Here is a 22918-nt window from a genome sequence, read left to right as displayed (position 1 = left end):
CATGAAACCTGTCTTATTTTACTGAAAATATATTCCGCGAATGAAATAAGCACAAAAGTGCTAAAAATAAAAAAGTATTTTATGGGTGCTTCTTCCAACTACACCAAGAAGGCACATTTTTTGACCGAATTACGGTGAATTGCCACATTATTATAACCTAAACCCTGATTAGAAAAATGAATTTGACGACGCGTTATACCTGAAAACACGCGTAAATGCGATAAAATACTGCACACCGAGCAAAATAAAGGCAAGAAAACGTGTGTACATGTTGGTGTCAGATAGAACATATTATCATCAAAACCTGGTGTCAGTAAGAACCTTCCCTGCGAATCATGTGGTGTCAGACAGAACATTTTTTGTCTACCCATCTGACTTTAACACCTCGTATTTTCGAAAGTAATGGAGATTTCGCTGGGATATATGTCAAGCTTGTTGCTTTAGAAATGAGAAAAAATCCTCGGTTCAATATCCAAAACAATGAAAATCAGGCCTTGGATTAGCCATCTGTGTGATTATTTGGTGGTCTTTTTAATTCAGAAAACATTCCTTTAGATGCCTCTTTCTATCCTCCAAACTTGGTAGGAATCTGGTTTTCATTGATTCACAAAATGTATAGGCAAAATAAAATTGAAAATACTTACTTCAAAACGACAACAATCTCGTTAAAGTGTCACGTTGTCCGATCTGGTGTCATGTTGTCCTGTGGTGTCGCGTTATCACGTTATAGAGTGTGACATTGTACCATGAAATGCAGATTGTGATCAGAATGTAAGGACGATATTACAGGATACCTATTTAAGTACATTTTTATATAGTGTCCAAATAATACATGTTTCTCTTCCAGTTGAGAGGTTAGGAACACAACACGTTCCTTAATTATTGAATGTAAAGTAGTTTTCTAATGACCGACGGTCTATATATCTATCTTTAAACCTTAAATGACATATGATAAACCAAATTATTATCCTGCAGGTGCTTACAACATTTTGATAATTTCCTAAGACTATTTGAAGATAACATTTTGTATGTGGCCGTGTTTATACATGCACGCGCACAACTAGTAATGTAATTCCCCATCGGGACAATTTAAAAATTGCTTTCCGTTTACATAACAAACTAGTGTATATGATATTATTTATTTTACATATTAACCTCAACATAATTGGCGCTAGAAGTATTTTTGAAAATTTCCTGCTGTTTCCTTACTTTGCAGTTCTCCTTACATAATTGTTTCCGATTTCATTTAAATATTTTACTTATGTCATATCAGAAATGTTCCATTCAGAAATGCCTTACATAATTCTATCAAATTTTATATATATATATTTTACGGTACAGATTCAGTATTAGAATCAGGAATAGCGGCTTTAATGATCTCCGCATTTTCTAAAAACAGGGAGTGGCGGGACATGTGGGGTGGGGATGGAGCCTGGCGATACAAGATCCACAGTTAAGAGTGACAACAATATTGTAAAAATAAGGCGATTCAAAAGCATACAAAATGTATGTAAGTCAACTTTTTAAGCTGTTTACTTTAACATTACAGTATATGAAGACGGATATCGGAAGAAACTTCTAAAACTGAAAAGAACTGTACCTGTCCACTTTGCAGGTTAGACAGTTGCAATACTAAACATATCCAAATCAGAAAGCTTCAAGTTTTGGAGTAGACTGTCTCAAGGTAACGTCATAGCTCTATAAATAAAAATAAGTAATTATAAGTAATCAAATCCTTCATTTATTTACAGTTTCTAATACTGGCGCTTATAGTTTGACAATGGTCATCGGGCCATTAAAAGTTTTCCACTGTGGCCAGAAAGCACACCCCAGCGACTAACGCTTCTGACAGTTATTATCTTACATTTGAAAACATGACTTTAGATCTAACTTGACGAGACGTCATTATCGTAACTGATATTCATAGTTACAATCTTTGATGAAAAATCCTTAGAAAGTGATGACCGGAATTAGCAAAGGCGAGTACGGCATACTGCTATAATAACAGTACATGTAATCACTGTATCTTTTATAGTAGACGTTTCTTATTTCGTTTTACGTTTCTGAATTAATATTTGAAATAATAAACATAACTGAATGAATAAAGAAATGAATTATTTGTCAATTATTCAGGTTAGGAGTACAATGTCCCAATTTCTATATGGCTAAGCAAACGACATCCATTTAGACCACCCATAGTGTATGTAACACCTACCTGCATGTCATGTCTGGTAATTTCGTTGACTTGAATGGGAAAGTTAATATACCATACTTTACTGACTGGAATTACGTAAGTGTTTTTGCATCATAGATTATCTGAATATTATGCTATGGTTATATCAATATGACATGATGGATTAACGATAACAGTATCTAAACAAAACTGACAAAAAGACTTTTAAATGACTAATAGGAAATAAGACGGAAGTATAACACGATAACTGATAACAGTACACGATAACTGATAGCAAAATATTTGGTATTCCACAGAATAAGATTAAACAAAGACCATGATCCCATATATAATAGCCTGTTTATATTTCTACCATATCTGTCTGAAATTAAACAAACAAGTTGGTAGCCTTTTCTTAAAAGAATTACCAAATTTAAAATGTGAAACTCATTTTAATAATAAAAATGTTACTATAAATAGAGTCTATACTTTAATTTAATTTTGCAATTGTTATAGTTGCATTTGATTAACAATTGTTCTATTTACGATTGTAGCCGAGCTCCGATCTGCTGAGTTTGATACAAATTATGACAACTGTATTCTCGGATGAACTTCCCGTGCGCGGTAAATCTTTATCCAAATCTTGCAATTGTGATATGTCACAGAGTGCACGTGCTGCTTTAAATCCAGAAGGTACCTAATCACTTATTTTTAATGTGTATATCATTCTGTAAAGACTTAACAGAAATAATTTTACTGTAGGATTATGTTTGTATGCTAATAATTCACTCGGTCATCAGAGTTTCCTTTATCCACTAAAACATTGTATTATGTGTTTCACCTGAAGAAGACACCTATTCAAATAACGTCATTATAATGGCTTGAGACAAAAAAAATCAAATCGGTGTTCACTCAATATGAGACAAACAAATCCGATCCTCTATGTCAGTTAAACGGAAACATATATATTCTAGTGTTCTGAAGTTTATTTAAGAACTAATATATCCCAAACAGTGATTCGTCATTGTTTGGAGTTTAAATGCGAAGGAATTATATAATAATACGCATCTAAACGACAAGCAATGATTTATATATGAGCAAATTACTGTTTGAGATATATGTTTTCGATTCTAGCTTCTTATCAAGGATTATTATGTACGTCTTTGACAACCATTCATTAAATATTGCCAGTGTTTTGTTAGTTTCCTTTTCAGCGCGCCGCTATGCCGTCTACTGCTATGAAGTAATAATTTTGGCGTCAGAAAAATGAATTGTTGAATAATAACACACAGTTATCAGCCTTCTTTGTTTAATAGGAAAACAAATTGGGTTGTTAGACTAAATAATAACATTCAATCAAGAAAAGTGATTGAATACAATCTTTAATATGTGCAGATTATTCAAAGTAAATGGGTGTAAATGTGTCAGAAGATTGGTTTATCACTTCAGGATATTTAAGACCTTATATATCAAAAACAGTTATTTTACTTCTAATTTAGAGACTAATACTTTCTACTGTAGGCTCAGAAAGTGAAGAACGTGTGCACACTGCTGGAACGGAACATGGTAAGACGGCGTATATGATATTATTTCATCTTTAAATTACAATTACTTATTTCTGATATTAGCAGTAGCATAATTGTGACATCCTTTTTTTATTTTTTCATAAGCCTAAATCGTAAATATTCTCTTCTTTATAAATGTACATATGACAATGTCATAATTTAGTGCATATATTACACTATCGTTTTATGTCACCGGCCAACAAATGTATAGTTGCATTGTTTCTACAGCTTTATGATCTGTGTGTTTAAAATTCCCATATGAGCTCACACCGCTATGAGGTCATAACATTCTATTGGTTACATAGCCAATTTCGCCACATATGATTCTCATATAAAACGATTACCATATGAAATTCATATGAATTTCGTATGATAATCATATCGTAATACGATCATATGCTTTTCATATGTAATATTTCATATGATAGTAGTGTATATAATACCGCAGCGGAGCCCTATTTCACCTAATTTAACATTCAGTCCCCGGTCCGAACTGACCAATGTCAGCCAATTTAAAATCCACAGATTTTAAACCCAATTAAAAGTTTTAAATACATATGATATAGATGAGTTTACAGAATAAAATATATTGTTTGAAAGAAAGAAAATTTACTGATAATATAAATCCTCATTATGTTACAACAAAAAACGGGAGAAAAATGATAAAAGCTACCTGTTCATCTTGTGGAAAGATGAGATCAAAGTTTGTTAAAAGTACAGGAGGTAATTTAGATATTCACAAAGCAATGTTACCTTTATTACCTAAGAAAGGTTTAACACTTCCAGGAATATAATTATTGTGGGCCAGGAAATCCCCTAGATAATGGACCCCTGTCAATGAACTGGATGCAGTATGTATGGACCATGATTTTGCTATGACAGCGATGTAAAAAAGGGTACATGTGATAAGCAAATGCTTTCCAATTTAAATAAAACTAAATCAAAAACATTTGGAGAAAAGATTGCAAAACATTTAGTTGTGAAACCTATAATTAAAACGAAATACACACTTGGTTGGGAAAAAAACAAAAGTCAAAAAACGGGAAAAGGGGTAGAGTATACCCCCGGAATCACATGGAGCGATGAATTAGCAGAAGAATTACACAAACCAATTAAAAGAAAATTTAGGAAACGAAGAGTGATAGTTAATGATATTGATGATACTTGGTCAGCTGATTAGTTGACATGCAAGCTTTTCAAAATATAATAAAGGAGTAAAGTACTTGTTAACTGTTATTGATATATTTAGTAAATATGCTTGGGTTATTCCATTAAAGAATAAAACTGGAGAATCTGTTACTGAAGCATTTGAAAAAATAATTTTAGAAGGACGATTACCAGTAAATTTATGGGTAGATGAAGGAAAAGAATTTTTATAATAAAAAGTTTGAATCATTTTTGAATAAAAATAAAATTAATAATGTACCATACATTTAATGAAGGAAAGGCTGTAGTTATTGAAAGATTTAATAGAAGTTTAAAAAGAATAATGTGGAAATATTTTACAGCAAATAATACTTATACTTTTTTAAATAATTTGCAGGATATGGTTGATAAATATAACAAAACAAAACATTCTAGTATAAAAATGACACCAACCGAAGCTAGTAAAAACTTAAATAAAGGTACTGTTTACTTTAATTTATATGGTGATTTAAAGATACCAAAGAGCAAAGCAAAATTTAAAATTGGTGATCGAGTTCGTTTAAGCAAACTTAAAAGACATTTTGAAAAAGGATATACACCAAACTGGACAGAGGAAATATTTATAATTTATAAAATTAATAATACAAATCCCAGAACATACACTATTAAAGATTTAAATGATGAAATTATTCAAGGTTCATTTTATGAACAAGAACTTTTACCTACTACACAAGAAGTTTTTAGAATAGAAAAAGTTATTAGACAAAATTATAAGAAAAAACAAGCTTTAGTAAAATGGAAGGGTTATAGCGAAAAATTTAATAGTTGGGTACCATTTAGCGATCTTGAACAAATTTAATTTAGAAATAAAAAGTTTAATTATATAAATGAGCAATAAAAATCTAATTTCTAATAATAATGGAATAGAAACAATAGATCAATTAATTATTCACTTAACTAAACTAGCTGCTGCTTACAGAAAAAGTTATAAATTTTGTGGGAGAGTAAATACTGGATTATATATTACAGCAGGTATTTTTGGTTGCTCAGCTGCATTAGTACTTGTTCCAGCTATTCCTATATTTGTAGCAGTTGCTGGCGCTGTTCCATCAGTAATTACCATATTTACTAACAGACTAAAACTTGACGACAAGAAATTTATTTTAAAATCACATCATCATAAAATAAAACAACTTATAACAAAAGCACGGATTGGAAAAGTAAATAAAGAAGATCCAAATAAAGTTATTCAGGATATTTTTACAATACTATTAGAAATGCAGAAAGAAAAAAATTATTCAACACCTCTTGAAATGCATATGAAGGAATTTAAACTTAACGGATATAAAAGTAAAAAAGAAGAAGAGTTGTATTAACTTTAACTTTAATTAAAGATTTTTTCTATAAGTATTTTATATAAATGAGAAAAATTATATCAGTTGAAGGTAATATTGCATCAGGAAAAAGTACGTTTTTAGATATTATTAAAGAATATAATCCTAATTTTAATATAATTCCAGAATCAATTCACGAATGGCAAAATGTTATGGACCCAAGTTATAATTCATATAACCTTTTTGAACTTGCTGCTCAAGAACCTTCCAAATATTTATTTCCTTTTCAGCTAACAACTTTAAACAGTCATATAAAAATGTTATCTTCTGCTAAACAGTTTGATGGTGTTTCTGTCCTTGAACGTTGTTATTTAACTAACAGTAACGTTTTTACAAAACAACATCACGACAATGGTGTTATAAATGACCCCGAGTGGGCAGTATACAATCTTTTCTTAACTGATCATATTATAAAACCATATGGAACAAACCCAATTGATGGATTTGTTTATGTTAAACCCGATCCAAAAATATGTTTTAAAAGACTTCAAAAAAGAAACAGAACGGAAGAAAACAAAGTTGGTTTAGATTATTTAGAAAAACTACACAAATTACACGAAGAATGGTTAAACAGAATGTTTCAAGAAGGTATTAAAATTTTAACAGTTGATAACAATTAGAAAAAATGACTTTAAAATCTTATTCAAAAGATATAGATAATAATAAACAAATTTCTCAAATCAATATAATTTCATTAGGTGCGTTTTTAAAGATTTTTTTCTATAAGTATATTATATATAGATGGTTAATAGAAAGGTAGATAGAATGATTATGCCAAAATTATCTAGCACTTTAGGAGAAATAATGAATCCAGATGAAAATTCATATAAGAAAGTTCTTAAAAGAAGAAATGTTATTAAATCAAAACTTGATCAAATAGTTAGCGATGAATATAAAAATCATGTCATTGATAAATTACAAAATGTTATAGATCCTTATCTTCGTAAAATAACTTTATTTGAATGGGACTGTGGTTGTCTATTAACTGAAGAAGAAAATGATGAAAGATTATGTGATTGTCCCAGACCAAATAATTATCGAAACAATCCTAAAAAAGTTATTGTAACCGACTGTGATACTAATGAAGAAAAAATATATAGAAGCACTTACAAAGCATCTAAAGAATTTGGTATTAATGCTGGGTTAATAAAAATGTGTTGTGAAGGGACAAACCGAGTAAAATGTGGAATATCAAAAGTTAATGGAAAAAGATATAAGTTTAAATATTTTAATTCTTCTTAAAGATAATTTAAAACTTTATTTATTTTATTATTTTTTTTTTTAATTATTTTTTTAATCCTTTTTTGCTTGAAGATTTTTTTTCTAAATATAATATATAGATGGAAATCGAGAGATCTACAAAACAATATTATAAGAAATTTGAAATTAAAATTACATATAGACAAGATCCAAAGAATCAATTATATTTAACTATAAACGATCTTATGAAATACTTAAATCTGAACTTAAAACTTTAAAAGGTATAAAAATAAATGTTGTTTTAAAAATAACTTTTGTAAAAATGGATAAAACTGATACAATATATAAATCAGCTTATTTTCAATCAAAGGCTTTAGAAATTATTAACACAAATGAAATAAAAAAAAACTTTACATCAAGCTTTTGATGAAATAATAAATAGAATTGGTAATTGGATTTCTGAAGGAAGTGGCTGGAGAATAGAGTCAGTTGATGCTCATTATATAAATAGATATAAGTATAGTCCATTGGCTGCTTCGAGTTATTTAGAATTACCAAAACCATTACAAAATTCAATGAAAGGATTAATAAATATAAAGAATGATGATAACGAATGTTTTAGATGGTGTCATTTAGCTTACAAATTTCCTGTAACAAAACATTCTGAAAGAGTTTCAAATTATAAAAAACATATAAACGATCTTGATTATACTGGAATTAAATTTCCTGTTACATTAAATCAAATACCTAAAATAGAAGTTTTAAATGAAATATCATTTAATATATTTGGATATGAAGAAAATAGTATTTATCCATTGTACATATCAAAATATCAATGCGAAGAACACTGTGACATGTTGCTAATTACTAATGATAAAATAAATGATAAAATAAATGATAAAATAACTGATGATGACTGTAAACCCTCAAGAACTGTAGTCCAACATTATGTTTGGATAAAAGACTTTAATAGATTAATGTTTAACAAAACCAAAGATCAACATAAAAAACATTTTTGCAAATCATGTTTACAGAATTTTTCACAAGAAAGAATATTAAATGAACATATTCCAAATTGTTTAGCTATTAATGGTATCCAAGGTGTAAAAATGCCAAAAGAGGGAAGTAAAGTACAATTTAAAAATTATCATAAAGGTTTAGCAGTACCTTTTGTAATTTATGCTGATTTTGAATCAATAACTAAAAAAGTTTTAACTGCTTTACCATCAACTGAATCTTCATTTACTGAAGCATATCAAAATCATATAGATTGTGGTTACGGCTATAAAGTTGTTTGTTGTTATGATAACAGTTATACTAAACCAACCCAGATTTATAGAGGTCCTAATGCAGTTTATATGTTTATTGAAAAAATGCTTGAGGAAGAGGAATATTGTAAAGAAATATTTAAAGAACATTTTAACAAAGATTTGAGAATGTCTAAAAAAGATGAAAGTGAATTTAAAAAACAAAAGTTTTGTCATATCTGTGAAAAAGAATATATAGAAGGTGAAGTGCCAGTACGTGACCATTGTCATATAACAGGAAAATTCAGAGGAAGTGCTCACTCAGAATGTAATATTAATTTTAAACTAACACATAAAATTCCTGTTATTTTTCATAATTTAAGAGGTTATGACGGTCATTTATTATGCACAAATAGGAAAATTTAAAAAAAATTAATGTTATTCCTAACAATATGGAAAGATATATGGCATTTATGATTTCTGACTTGGTCTTTATTGATTCATTTCAATTCATGTCTCAATCATTGGATAACCTAGTAAAAAATATTCCAGAATTTAAATACTTATCTCAAGAATTTGATTGTGAAAACATTAATTTATTAAAGACAAAAGGTGTTTATCCATATGATTACATGGATTCATTTAAAAAATTCAAAGAAACAGAATTACCTTCTAAAGAAGATTTTTATTCAATTTTAAATGAAACACACATATCTGATAATGAATACGAACATGCTAAAAATGTTTGGAATAAATTTAAAATAAAAACAATGGGAGAATATCATGATCTATATTTAAAAACTGACGTATTACTTTTAGCTGATGTATTTGAAAATTTTAGAAAACTAAGTTTGGAGTACTACAAATTAGATCCTTGTCATTATTTTAGTAGTCCTGGGTTAGCTTGGGATGCAATGTTAAAATGACTGGAATTAAGTTAGATTTAATAACTGATATTGATATGTATCTTTTTATTGAAAAGGGACTGAGAGGAGGAATAAGTTATATTTCAAACAGATACAGTAAAGCAAACAATAAATATATGAAGGATTATAATTCAAAAGAAGAAAGCAAATACATTATGTACCTTGACGCCAATAATCTTTACGGTTGGGCTATGTGTCAACCTTTACCCTCTGGAAACTTTAAATTTATATCCGAAAAACAATTTAAGAAATTAATTGCAAAAGGTAAAACTAACTTTATAATTGAATGTGATCTTGAATATCCAAAAGAATTACATAAAACCCACAATGATTATCCTTTAGCTCCTGAAAAAATAAAAATACCAGATCAATGGCTTTCTGATTATAGTAAAAATATTAAAACAGAATTTGAAATAGGAAAAAGTAATGTAAAGAAGTTGGTTCCAACTTTAATGAAAAAACAAAATTATGTAGTTCATTATAAAAATCTTGAACTATATACACAATTAGGGTTAAAAGTAACAAAAATACATAAAATATTAACTTTTGACGAAAGTCCTTGGTTAAAAAAGTATATTGATTTTAATACTCAAAAAAGATCTAAAGCAAAAAATTCATTTGAAAAGGACTTTTTTAAGTTAATGAACAATTCTGTATTCGGTAAGACGACGGAGAATTTACGCAAGAGGGTTAATATTAAATTAACACATGATGAAAATATTTTATTAAAATACATAGCCAAACCTTCATTTGTTAGTTCAACGATGTTTAACTCTAACCTTTTTGGTATTCATAGAATAAAAGAAAGTTTGTTATTAAACAGACCTTGTTATGTTGGAATGTGCATTCTAGATTTATCAAAATATTTAATGTATGATTTTCATTATAATTATATTAAGGAAAAGTACGAGGGTAATTGTAAATTATTATTTACTGACACTGATTCATTATGTTATGAAATAAAAACTAAAGATGCATATGAGGATTTTTATAAGGACAAAGATTTATTTGATAATAGTGATTACGATAACAACTCAAAATTTTATTTTGATAATAATAAAAAAGTAATTGGAAAATTTAAAGATGAAGCTGCCGGCATTCCCATTGTTGAATTTGTTGGATTAAGAAGTAAAATGTATTCATATTTATTAGAAAATGAAGTTAATGTTAAAAAATGTAAAGGAATTAAAAAACTTGTTGTTAAGAAAACAATAGTTCATAAAAATTACAAAAAATACTTTGTTTAATTCAACCCAAAGTAATCACACCTTTAAAGTTATTCGTTCTGATAAACACAATCTTTCCAGTTATGTTATAAATAAAACATCTTTATCATGTTATGATGATAAAAGATATATTCTTGATAATGGTATTGATACATTAGCTTATTCTTAAATTAATTAAAGTTTTTATTAAAGTTTTTATTAAAGTTTTTATTAAAGTTTTTATTAAATTATAGAACCATAAATTGTTAACTGAATATTCATAACGTTTAAGGAATTAATATAAATAACATCATTTATTTTAAATTCATTTGCATAATTAATAGAAATAGATTCATTTTTTCTGTTATTTTTTGCATTGTAACTTTGAAGAATTACATTTTCTTTATTTTTAATTGTAATTTAGCTTCTCCTTTATCTAATTTAATTGCATCAACAAGAATAATTAAGATGCAATTAAAATTAATTCTTACATTATTACCATTTTGAACTAAACCAGGACTAGCATTTACAGTTTTCCATTGAAATAATCCACCATCGTATCTTGGGTATAACTTGTTAAAAACAACGGAGGTTTTCTTTAATTGTGTCGACGTCCATCTTTCTATTTTATTTACTTTTTCATTTATATTATTGAATATTCCCATTATATTAATTATTCCAGTTAAATAAATGTCCTTTTTGGTTAAAATAATTTATAATAGTTTGTTCATTTACTCTTTGATTATTAATTTTTAGTATTTTATACAATAAATCATACAATGGTACTTTATCTTGTAACATTTTAATGAAAAATAAACAATATATCCACAAAGCATACTTGTTTGTCTTGATATTGAACATTGTTGTATTTTACATTTGGTATATACTTAATTACTTCTTTTGGTGGAGGAAGTCCAAATGGGTCGAAGTATATTTTACCAAATATAACAAACCCAATGGTTCCAGACCAACAGAGTCGTCCAAATTTATAATTCCACACTCGTCCTTTCTTTTAATTTAGTAAATTATTTCTACTAAATACACCCTAAAGTTTTTAATTTTTAATTGTTTTACCCATTGTTCAATTTCAAAGTTAGATATTGGTTTGTTTATAAATTTTTTTTTTTTTTTTACTATAGGAATTCGTCTGTAAGGTCTTCGTTGTGAATCAATCTGTAATCCTTTCCCACTTAACAAAGATGTAATCAAAGGTATTCCTAGACTAGCAGCCAACATACCTAAAAACCCACCGTCTTGTTTTTGTTTTTGTGTTAATTTAATCACTCCAGATCCTACTAGTTGCTTTCTTTGATTAGGTGTAAGATATGGTGATATCATATTTCTCTTATCATTAGCTACTGAAATCATACCATTTCCAAGTATTTTACTAACACCAGTACTGGCCAGTCCAGACAAAGCACCAATGCCTAAAGGGGCTAATATTTTTGGAGCTATTTTTGCTGCCATTGGAAGAATTGTTTTTCCTAACAAACCAGCTAAAGCTCCTAAAAATCCACCATTTTGACCTTGACTGGACATTTGTTTTTTTGAAATTGTAATTTCTAATCCCTTCTTATTTGCAACAGCTTTTTTAATTTGATTAATTTGTGTTTTTGTTAAAAGTAAAGGAAAGTTTCCATGTAATTGTTCATGTTTTAATCTAAAATTATATGGAGTTTTGTTGTTGTAGGCTCGGGCTAAATTTTTCTTTTGTCCATCTGTAAGGTTAATTTTATATTCAATATAATTTGATGACATTATATACTTTATATTTATTTTAATTTATATTTATTTTATTTAAACAATAACAAGTTCATTTCCAATAGTATTTATTTCAACTGTTTCCTCATATAATACAATTGCGTAAATACGATATCTTGCAGTGGGAAGTGCAGTTAACTTAATTGTTAATGTAATCTGCTTAGGATCTTCTGTAGTTACTTCCTTTTTATATTCCAAGTTAAAATGAACAAATCCAAACAAACTTCGAAAATTAAATCTATTTAGCAGACTTCCAGTAGTTTTGTTATTTTGTTTATAATAATAATTAATTACATCATCATATATTCTTGATATACTTGTGTATTCTGTTTCTGGATAAAAAACACCATTACCAACTTCAAGACGACAGGAGCTCAAAACAGAATTATAATCATCATCTGCTGCATTAAGTTTAAATGTATCTAATAAATGTGGATTATGTTCTTGATTATTACTTTTGTCAGGTCGTTGTAAATAAACAAATACATGTTGTGGTTTTATTACACCAGCTGTTATTCTAAAAGTTGTATTAATCTGTTGTGTATCAGTTGATTGCGTCATCATTTCCCTAAGGTATGACCATCTTGCTTTTTTAAATCTTTCAGTAGTAATTAGATCAAACCCAAATTCATTAAAAATTAAACGTGGAACCCATAGAATTAATTTTGTTACAATTACCCTACCTGGATCAGCAGCATTAGCTCTAAAAATTAATTCATCATCATCTGTCAGCTGCAGTGTTATTTGAATTTGACTTGGAGGTAAAATATTAGTTTCTAAACCCTGAAAAAATGAATAATTATTTAATGGAATTTTAGCATTTACCTCTTTACCACCTTGGATTAATCCTTTTCTAAAAGCAAAACCTGAATTATTATCAGCGGCAGCAGTAGCAGTAGTATCTAAATAAATATATTCATTTGTTCCAGTTGATTTTGCATAATCTTCAGACAATTCAACCAAACTCTTTACATTTACTACCTTATATAAATTATTACAATCGTATACAATTTTTCCATTTTGTTTAACCACTAACTGATCAATTAATGAAGCTGCATTATTAATTAGAGCAATTTGATCTCCATCAGCATAATTATTACCATTAGCAAGCTTATTTACTTTAAAACTTACTTCAAAATAACCATTAAACCAATCAAAATATGAACTTCTATCATTAATTGTAAAGTGATATCCGTTTTTTTTGTTGCTTAACATTATTTCCCAGGACAGATATTAAAGCTGTATCTAATTGAATAGGAGTTAGTTCGTATCTTTCGCAATATTCTTTTGTTCTAAACATGTATATATTATATATTATTTTATTTTTTTATTCTAGTTTTTATTTTAGTTTTTATTTTTTATAAATTAATCTGTTAAAACGTTTACGTGTCCCAGATCCTGACAACAATCTATTTAATCTTATATTAATATCCTCCTCATTATCATTATTATTTTTATTATTTTTACTATTATTCTTTTCTTGTAATTCCTTAGCAATTAAATTACCAACTGCCGGAGCAGGTTTCTTTTTAAATTTTTCAACAATTTTAGCTGCAGCTAAATTTCCAACTTCTGTGCCAAACTTTTTTGTTCCACTTTCAAGTGCTGCTTTTCCTGCTGTTTCCAAAGCTTTTTTTCCAGCTGTGCTAATTGAAGATGCGGCTGAACTTGAAAGCAATTTCGTTAAAGTGTCAAAGATACCTGTTCCGTGTATGATTTCTTCTCCTGTGTGAGCATCAACATAAATAAATATTCCTTTATTTTTGTCATAAACTTTTTTGTACATTATATAAAACTAAAATTTATAATTTCAAATTTCTTTTAAAATTAGTGTAAAACTTGTTTCAACCTCATTAAAATTAATTATTCTACCAAATACATCTGTAATATATATTCTAATTGAATTTATAATATATTTATTAATTTCAGAATATCCAACTCTTTGTGGTTCTTTTGTAAATGGATAAGCTCTTGTTAAATCTGCAGTACTTAAAGCATAAATAATATCACTGAAATTACCATCAACAAGTGAATTATCAATAAGATCACAATGAATGTAAAATTGTATCCACAAGTTAGTTATATTTGGTGTTTTAGTTCCCCATTCAGTTTTGTCTAATTTTTTTTTCTCAAATCCAAGCAATGTATGAAAATTTGATATTTCCAAATCCAACTTAAAATTATCTGTAATTGAAATCAAAATCTTAAAACTACTTAAATCAAATTCCAAACTTATTGGAGCAATTTCTGATTTATCAAATTCATAATCATCATTACTTATTAATGTTTCCCTAATATAATTATTAATATCTGTGTAACTGTAAGAACCATTTGTAAATATAATATCTTTCCAATCCTTACCATTATGATAACGAATTCTTTTATTGTCATATTCATCACTAATATTATGCCAAGAGTAGGTCATAGTGTTAATACTATCCAAACCAACAACATAAGTTTTATTTTTATCTAAAATTAAAGAACGACTAAATCTGATTGTAAAATCACTCGGAGTATTTTTATTATCTTTAACTGTTTCAGAACTTAATACTATTTTTTGTTCCATTTATATAATTATTAAACATATCTTTTTAATTAAAAACTAAATTCAAGAAAAATAATTTTTATATAACTTTTCATGTTGTTCTGGTAACAATGTTTTCATTTTTAATAGTTCATCAATTATTCTAATACCTTCATTTTTTAGTTCTTCATTATTATTTCCAGCATTAATTGAACCACAAATTAACTCCAAGTCATTAACCAATTCTTTTGGATTACATGGACAAATGTCATAACCTTGTCCTCTAATTACTTTTTTAAATTTCATAGATCTTTTATTGATAGGTAATCCTGATTTTTCTGTTAATTCTTTAAATATTTTTCTTGAATGAATTGAATGCTTTTTATTATTGTTATATCTTTTATTAATCAAATCAATTAAATCATCATCTACTTTAGTGTTAATGACTTCTTTTCCAGTTATTCTATCCTTAGCAATTAATTTATTTTGACCATAAAGTTTATTTAAGTTAATAATTAAATTACCATATTGTCCATTTGGTAAAACTTTATATGGGTTATGATATCTTATTCCTTTTCCTGTATATGTAGGAGTTAACTTAAAAGTATATATCAACCGTTTTTTGTACTTTATAAGTTCACCTTGATCATGTTTTAATTCTTTTGCTCTTTCTTTTTTATTTGGATCTTTTGATTTTGATTTGCTAGCTATTAGACCATTTAATCTTCTAATATTTTCAGTAACACCATCTATTGTAGCTTTAATATCGTCTTTATCTATTTTATCTGGATCAGATTCATCTGCAATAAAAAAGTCAAATATTTCAGACGGTTTGTAATATTTATATTCTTTTAAAACATTACTATCCAAACCAGCATCTAAATCTACTATAGGTATTTCCTTTGCTTTCGGTCTTGTCCCAACAATTTCAGGAAATTCTTCTGATTCTTCAGTTATTCCCATCTTTTCTCTTCCATAATCTTCTAATCTTTTAAGTTCATCTTGAGGAACCCATCCAGCTGGTTCATCTCCCCAATCTATTGGTGTTGGTGTATAGGGAGCCGGTTTTGGTGGTAATAATCGTATTGGTTCTTTTGGTTCTTGGAATAGCTGTGGTACACCCTGGTATGTTTGTATGTCTTTCATTTCATCACCTAATAACGCTAATTGTTGTTTTATTCCAGGTAATGCTTTTAACTGACTTGATAATTGTTCTTTTTGACTTTCTATTTTTTCAGTAATTGGTTTATAAATTTCAGTATACATTTCCCGATTTGTAGCTTTTCTTATTTTTTCTCTCCTTATTTTTTCTCTAAGATCTCTCATCTTTTGCCCAACTAATTTTTTTCTTATTATCATTTCATTAAGTTTCGATTGCATTTATATATAATAATGTAAGATAATGTAAAATAATGTAAAATAATGTAAGATAATGTAAGATATTGTAAAATAATGTAATATTATATAAATGGAAATTCCAAATTATGATACAAAAAGTGATAAATCCAATAACTTTAAACAATTTTATCCTTTTATGCCAGATTCATGTTTTAGAATGTTAATATGTGGATCGTCAGGATCTGGAAAAACAAATACATTAATGCATATACTTCGAAAACCTCTTATATATTATGATAAATTATACTTATATGCTAAAAACCTAGAACAATATAAATATCAAGATTTAATTAACAACTTAAATCAAATTGCAAAAAAAATTAAAGTAGATCCAAATGAAATACCTGAATATTCAGCTGATCCCAACCAAATTGAACCTTGTGAAAATCTTGAATCAGAAAAACAAAAAGTAGTAATATTTGATGATTTTGTATGTGAAGATAAAAAAGTTCAAAATGAAATAACAAAATACTTTATTCAAGGACGTCACAAAAACTGTTGTGTTATTTATTTAAGTCAGTCTTACTATGAAACACCAAAAAATATCCGTATTAACTGTTCACACTATATTCTATTTGAAAGTCCAAGTAAAGGGGAAAATGGTAGGATTTGTACTGAACAAAATATAGATCGTGATACTTTTGCTAATGCAATAAATCAAAAATATGATTTCTTATATATTGACAAACCAAGGAAGTTTTTAAGAAAAAACTTTACTGGTAATATATAATAATTATATAATGGGAGTTTTTAATGATGTAAAACAAATAAGTGAACCTGACAGTATAAGTAAAGTTAAATTTGATATTGATTTAAGTGATTATGCTACTAAAAAACAATTCAAAAAGCTTAAAAAAGGAAACGGAATCGTATCTTCACAGAAATAAGGAACTTGATAACACAATGAATAGAGCATTAGATATGGGAGGTAATGAAATAATCAACCTAGGAAATCCAGATAAACTCAACGATGCAGTTTCAAGACGGTTTGTGTATAAAAAAAATTCAAAGTGTAATAGATGACTATAAACTTGAAGATGTCAAAAGTATAAAACAAACACTAGAAGTAGAAGTAAAGAATATTGAAGAATTAACAAAAGATTTTAAAAAGAATTCATTATTAATTAATCAATTACAAGGTAAAATTGAAGAAGAAATGAACTGATTCTATTAAAGAACTTGAAGAGAAATCTGATTTGACAGATGACAACATAAAAGAAGTATTTCGAGTCAATTTCAACATTTTATACACTCAAGTTCAAGAATTAAAAGATAGTATGATTAAACATGAAGAGCTAAAAGATAAGATTATTGAAGCTGAGAAAAAGTTACAAAATATGTATCAGTTAGAAATCAAAACAGAAATAAATAAACTAAATACTGAAATGGCAAAAGGGAATCAAGATTTACTCGATACATTTTCAAATAAATTTGCAGAATATAAATCTGAATTGGAAAAGGCAGCTTCACAAAGAGGTGATGATCATGATACAGCATTAGATAACCTTAAAAAGAAATTAATTCTAAAATAGATGACTTTAAAAACAAATTCGAAATTGGATTAGTATTGTTTGACAACCGTCACAATTTAAAATATGCAAATTAAGTAATATTACAAAAAAATTACAAGAAGATATTAATGAATTTAATGCTAAAGTTGAAGAACATAAAAATGAACTGGACTCTGTAGTTGAAAAATCAGTTAAACAAGGAGAGTTAATTACTGCTAATACTGAAGCAATTAAGATAATTAATGATAAAATTAAAAAAATAATAAATGATTTAGACTCTGTAGTTAAAATATCAGATAAACAAGGAGAATCAATCACTGCTAATACCCAAGTAATTACTGCTAATACTAAAGCAATAACCGCTAATGTCGAAGAAATTACCACTAATGCTGAAGAAATTACAAAAGTAAAAAATGTTTTCTTAAAACAAGAAACACAATTAGCTAGAACAAAAAATACTGTTGATAGTTTATCTGCTTCTGAAGTTGCCACAACAAAACGAGTTGATGATTTAGCTGAAATAATTCTTAAACTTAAAAAGAAAGACAGGAAAATAGAAAAAAGGGTAGAGGAAGTAAAACATGAAGTGTTTCTCTTTGAATACTATTTATAGTCATACTTTTGATTACATACAAATGAAAAAGTATTTTGACCGTCGTGGTGCCTGGATACATTCAACATATAAAAATATGGCCGATCTGAACTATTTAAATATATTTGAAATAAGACCTGGAATTACCGTAGATTATAAAGATTTTATACACATAGACCAAAAATATAAAATAGATGTACTAGATATGCTTTTGAGTGGTGTGTTTATAGTCGGAAAAACCGGAACTTATATAATAGATATTAAGATTTTATTAAAGGGTGCGAGCTCCCCGGGTGAACCGTATAAACCGACTAAAAGCCCAATATCAAATTTTATATTTAGGTGGCGAAATAATAGACCTCAGGATGATGTTTTATTTTTTGATATATTTGATAATGTAAATATAACAGCTGAGGCAGCTGAGGACTTTGACACTGATAAGTTAATATCTATGTATAAGAAAAAAATTAAAATTTATCTAAAACAAGGAACAATGTTTGATATTCACCCTTATGACGATTCAGCATCTACAGAATTAACATTTATGCTTTTGATGGGTAGTTACATCAGATTCTACATATCGGATGAACCTGTATCCTATGATAGAAACAGACTTTTGGATTAAAAGCTTAATTAAAAGCTTAATTAAAAGTTTAATTAAAGTTTTAATTACTATGTGTACCCTGATAATATACTTACTAATTGAAAAAGATCAAAGACCAGAGGCTTTGCCTCCGGGGGTCGTAGACCCACCTTACATTTTATTAATAAAAATAATCTGCCAAAGTTTTGCCAAAGTTCTGCCAAAGATTCGGCCAAAGATTCGGCCAAAGTAAAAGCAAATGACAGTTTGCTGCCAACTTGGCAGAAAAATGGCAGGCTTTTGATTGGTTGAATTTGTGGTTTCCCGCATTATCATTTTTAAAAAATGCACTTGATTTACCTATGACACTTATATTAAATCAGCTGTAAAACGTAAATCGATCACAAGGAAGTTTAAACGAATTGTACTACAAATGTAAACATATTGCGGTTAACTTTATGAATGAAAGTAAATATCAATAGAACGACACCGGTGTCGCTTTACATTGAGCTTACAAACGATATTGATTGATAAACTTATTAAAGAAAATGACTGGTGTCGTTAAATTTTGAGGGTACAAGTGTACCGAGTGCAACCGAAGACTGTAGGTCTGACTGGGTCAAAGACCTCGAAGGTTTCAGCTTCGCGAGTTAGTATTATAAGTTTAGGGTTGGGTTAATTATTTGGTTTAAACCGTGTGGATTTTAAATTGGCTGACATTGGTCAGTTCGGACCGGGGACTGAATGTTAAATTAGGTGAAATAGGGCTCCGCTGCGGTATTATATACACTACTTATGATTTTCATATGAAGGTTTTCATATGCTACTCATATGAAACAATTAACGTATGAAAATCATATGAAATATTGTCCGTATGAGAACCATATGTTTTTGATATGAAAACCATATACATATCTTATTGCATTATGAAAACAAAATGGCGGAGACAAGGACGGTCTGTACAACATACTCCCCCGGGAACTGTTCAGAACTAGAGCTACATGTGATTTTGCGCGTTTGGCCTACCACCAAAGGGATGGAAATGACTGATAAATCAATGTACAAAAATATATGCAGCGCGGGTCATAAATCATGAGGGTGGAGTTGGGGATCTCCATCATAGAGATTTTGTAATTTTAACTTCAATCTAATGAGTTTAAGATGCGATTTTTAGCCCCTTAAATGTTAAAACTTTATTTTTCGGACAAGCAGTAAAATGTATAAACAGACAAAGCGGTTGGTGCGTGGGATTTGGCAAATTAGGGGATCTCTCCTAAGAACATTTTTAAGGCGAAAATCGTGCACTTTGATGAGTTCTCGGTATAATTCTATGTTCTGTTTTCCTTGAAACTTGACACTGTAACAAAAACAAAAATCGGACGATTTTGCGACCCCCCCCCCCCCCCCCCCCCCACCGAAGTTGCGGCTACGCTTTATACTGCTAAAAAGATCTTCTTTGGCATTTAATCGCTACAGAATAGTTCACATTTTGAGAATATTACCGGACTTTGATCTATGACCTTGACCCCTAACTGACCGGGTTCGAACCTAACTTGACCTGTTTTCTCTAGGGACTGGCTTGCCTTTTGCAACAATGTATCATTTATTAAAATCAGACATCAGGTTATAAAGATATGACTCCTCTGACAAGGCTCACCGCTCTGTTCTCTATTTAATATAATTATAAAGAATGCATATTTTCAAGAAAAATGATACATTTTAAGACGGTCACACGACGAAACTGTCGGCTGTAAAAATATACAAATTATATATCTCTTTACACAATGTATTAGATTTAATCATAAAAGTTATTTCATAAACATATTTTGTTATTGGAACATTCTACAATTATTTGAAGTTAATGAAAAACACGGGCGTTTTCCGTACAGAAAATTACGGAAATACACCTTTTATCCTAAATTACGTACAGACGGACGAACATATGTTGTTTGTTCTTGTCACAAACTTACAGATTTTGTCATTTCTATCAAAACAAGTATTTACTTGCAGTTATTTACCCAAAATAAATATTTTATACGCAGTTTTTCCTTATTTTACGGCTAATATTTTAAGTCAAAAAGGTTAAAGTTCATGCAGGAAATGTTCCCGGCGTGTCCGTCGAGGAAGAAAATTGTTTTTCATATTCGTTTAAACAATATTTCCAACTACTTATTAAAAGAAATTTCAGTTTTATAACGTATTCCTAACGTTTTTTTATAATAAAATGAAATTGATGAATTTTTCGAAAAAAATGCGACGAGAATTAGCGTTAATTAAATGGTCCCTATCGCCAGTCTACAGATCGTATAGACAGACAAAACTTACTGAAACTATTTATTTCAGTAGAAATAATTGATATACACCCAAGCGTGTTACTTCAGAGCCTTAGTTGATGTACTTTTTTTTAGAAAAATAAGGTGTATTGTCGTGCATTCTTTGCTTTTTGACATGGCACCCATGTTCGAGCCTGTAGGCCTACGACTCTTATGGTCGGGTTTGAGCCTTTATGAAATAGTTCTTAAATAGTTCTACAAATACATGTAATATTTATTAATACATCTTTAGTACTTTTGTCGTAATATCTGATTGAAAATGACTAATTTTTGAAAGCAAAATATTAACAACATTTGATCTAAATAACCTCGACATGCGATAATTCTGCGATATTTGAGCGATAGACTGTCGTGTGTCGTTGCTCGTTGTCGTGTGTCGCTTTGAATGTCGTGTATCGTGGTTAAGCATTTTATGTCGACAGTCGACAATTCCACGACATGATATAATATCGAGTTTCGTTGTACATTGCCGTGTCCAAATTAATGAAACAGTTCAATATTTTTCATAGTGTCAACACTATCTAGATCTAGATTTGTAAAGAGAATTGAGACAAGCAAAATACACTGAAACCGCTATAAACTGGAATCCCTCATCCAACTTTGAAAATTTTGGTGTCGCAATTGAAAAACATCCATGTTAACTCATGAAGTTGTACAGCTATTAGGCCCCTAACCCACGTGAAAAGTGAACGACCTTAAAGGCAGTCCAGCTGTTAATTTGCAGTTACCATTACCATGATTGAATGCTTAATTCAATCTTTAAGAAGGCATAGGACATAAATCTGGTAAATTAAAGATAAGTAACTGAATAGGATTAGATATTAAACATAGGCCTATCAGATTTCCATGTAATTATATTAAATATTTTGTTTATTTTGTTAACTTATGTAGCAATTATTCTCATTAGAAAACCACTTTAAACAAACAAACAAAGTTACAAAAAAAAAAAACAAAAAAAAAAAACATCTCCGCATTGAACTTAAAGAAATTAACTTTTATCTGATAGCTGTTCTTTAAGAAAGGTTCCACTATACTGCCACACTGTGAAAAAACAACACGAACGGATATGAGTTAGTTCGAAAATACAGCACTAATTGCAATAAGAATACAAATGTCAAAATATTTATCATATGACGACCGACTACAACGTAAGTTACAAAGAAAAAAAATAAAACACGTTTGATAACATAGGCTAATTAAAAAGTTCAGTTTGGTATCAAGCAATAACAGCGGTTTGGTGTATATATATAGCGTCTTTAATAAAAGTTGTGACACATAAAAACCTATTTTTTACCAAGTATAGATCTACATAAAAATATACTATTTCCGAACACCGTATCCGGTACAGGTACGGCACTGA

At 28.6% G+C, this 22918-nt stretch overlaps 1 protein-coding gene across 1 annotated transcript in view; it reads left to right on the top strand.

Annotated features, from left to right (window-relative positions):
• Positions 1–22918, top strand: part of LOC123541297 (tumor susceptibility gene 101 protein-like) — a 53767-nt gene that overhangs the window by 4563 nt on the left and 26286 nt on the right. Inside the window, exons 3-6 of the transcript XR_008367801.1 lie at positions 1550–1684; positions 2134–2290; positions 2728–2866; positions 3695–3739. The gene's annotated coding sequence lies outside the window, so the exon portion shown is untranslated. The remainder of the gene's footprint in view (positions 1–1549; positions 1685–2133; positions 2291–2727; positions 2867–3694; positions 3740–22918) is intronic.

The sequence above is a fragment of the Mercenaria mercenaria genome, chromosome 16 (genome assembly GCF_021730395.1).
Source record: "Mercenaria mercenaria strain notata chromosome 16, MADL_Memer_1, whole genome shotgun sequence".
Classification (NCBI taxonomy): domain Eukaryota; kingdom Metazoa; phylum Mollusca; class Bivalvia; order Venerida; family Veneridae; genus Mercenaria; species Mercenaria mercenaria.
This window is presented reverse-complemented; position numbering and strand designations above follow the sequence as displayed.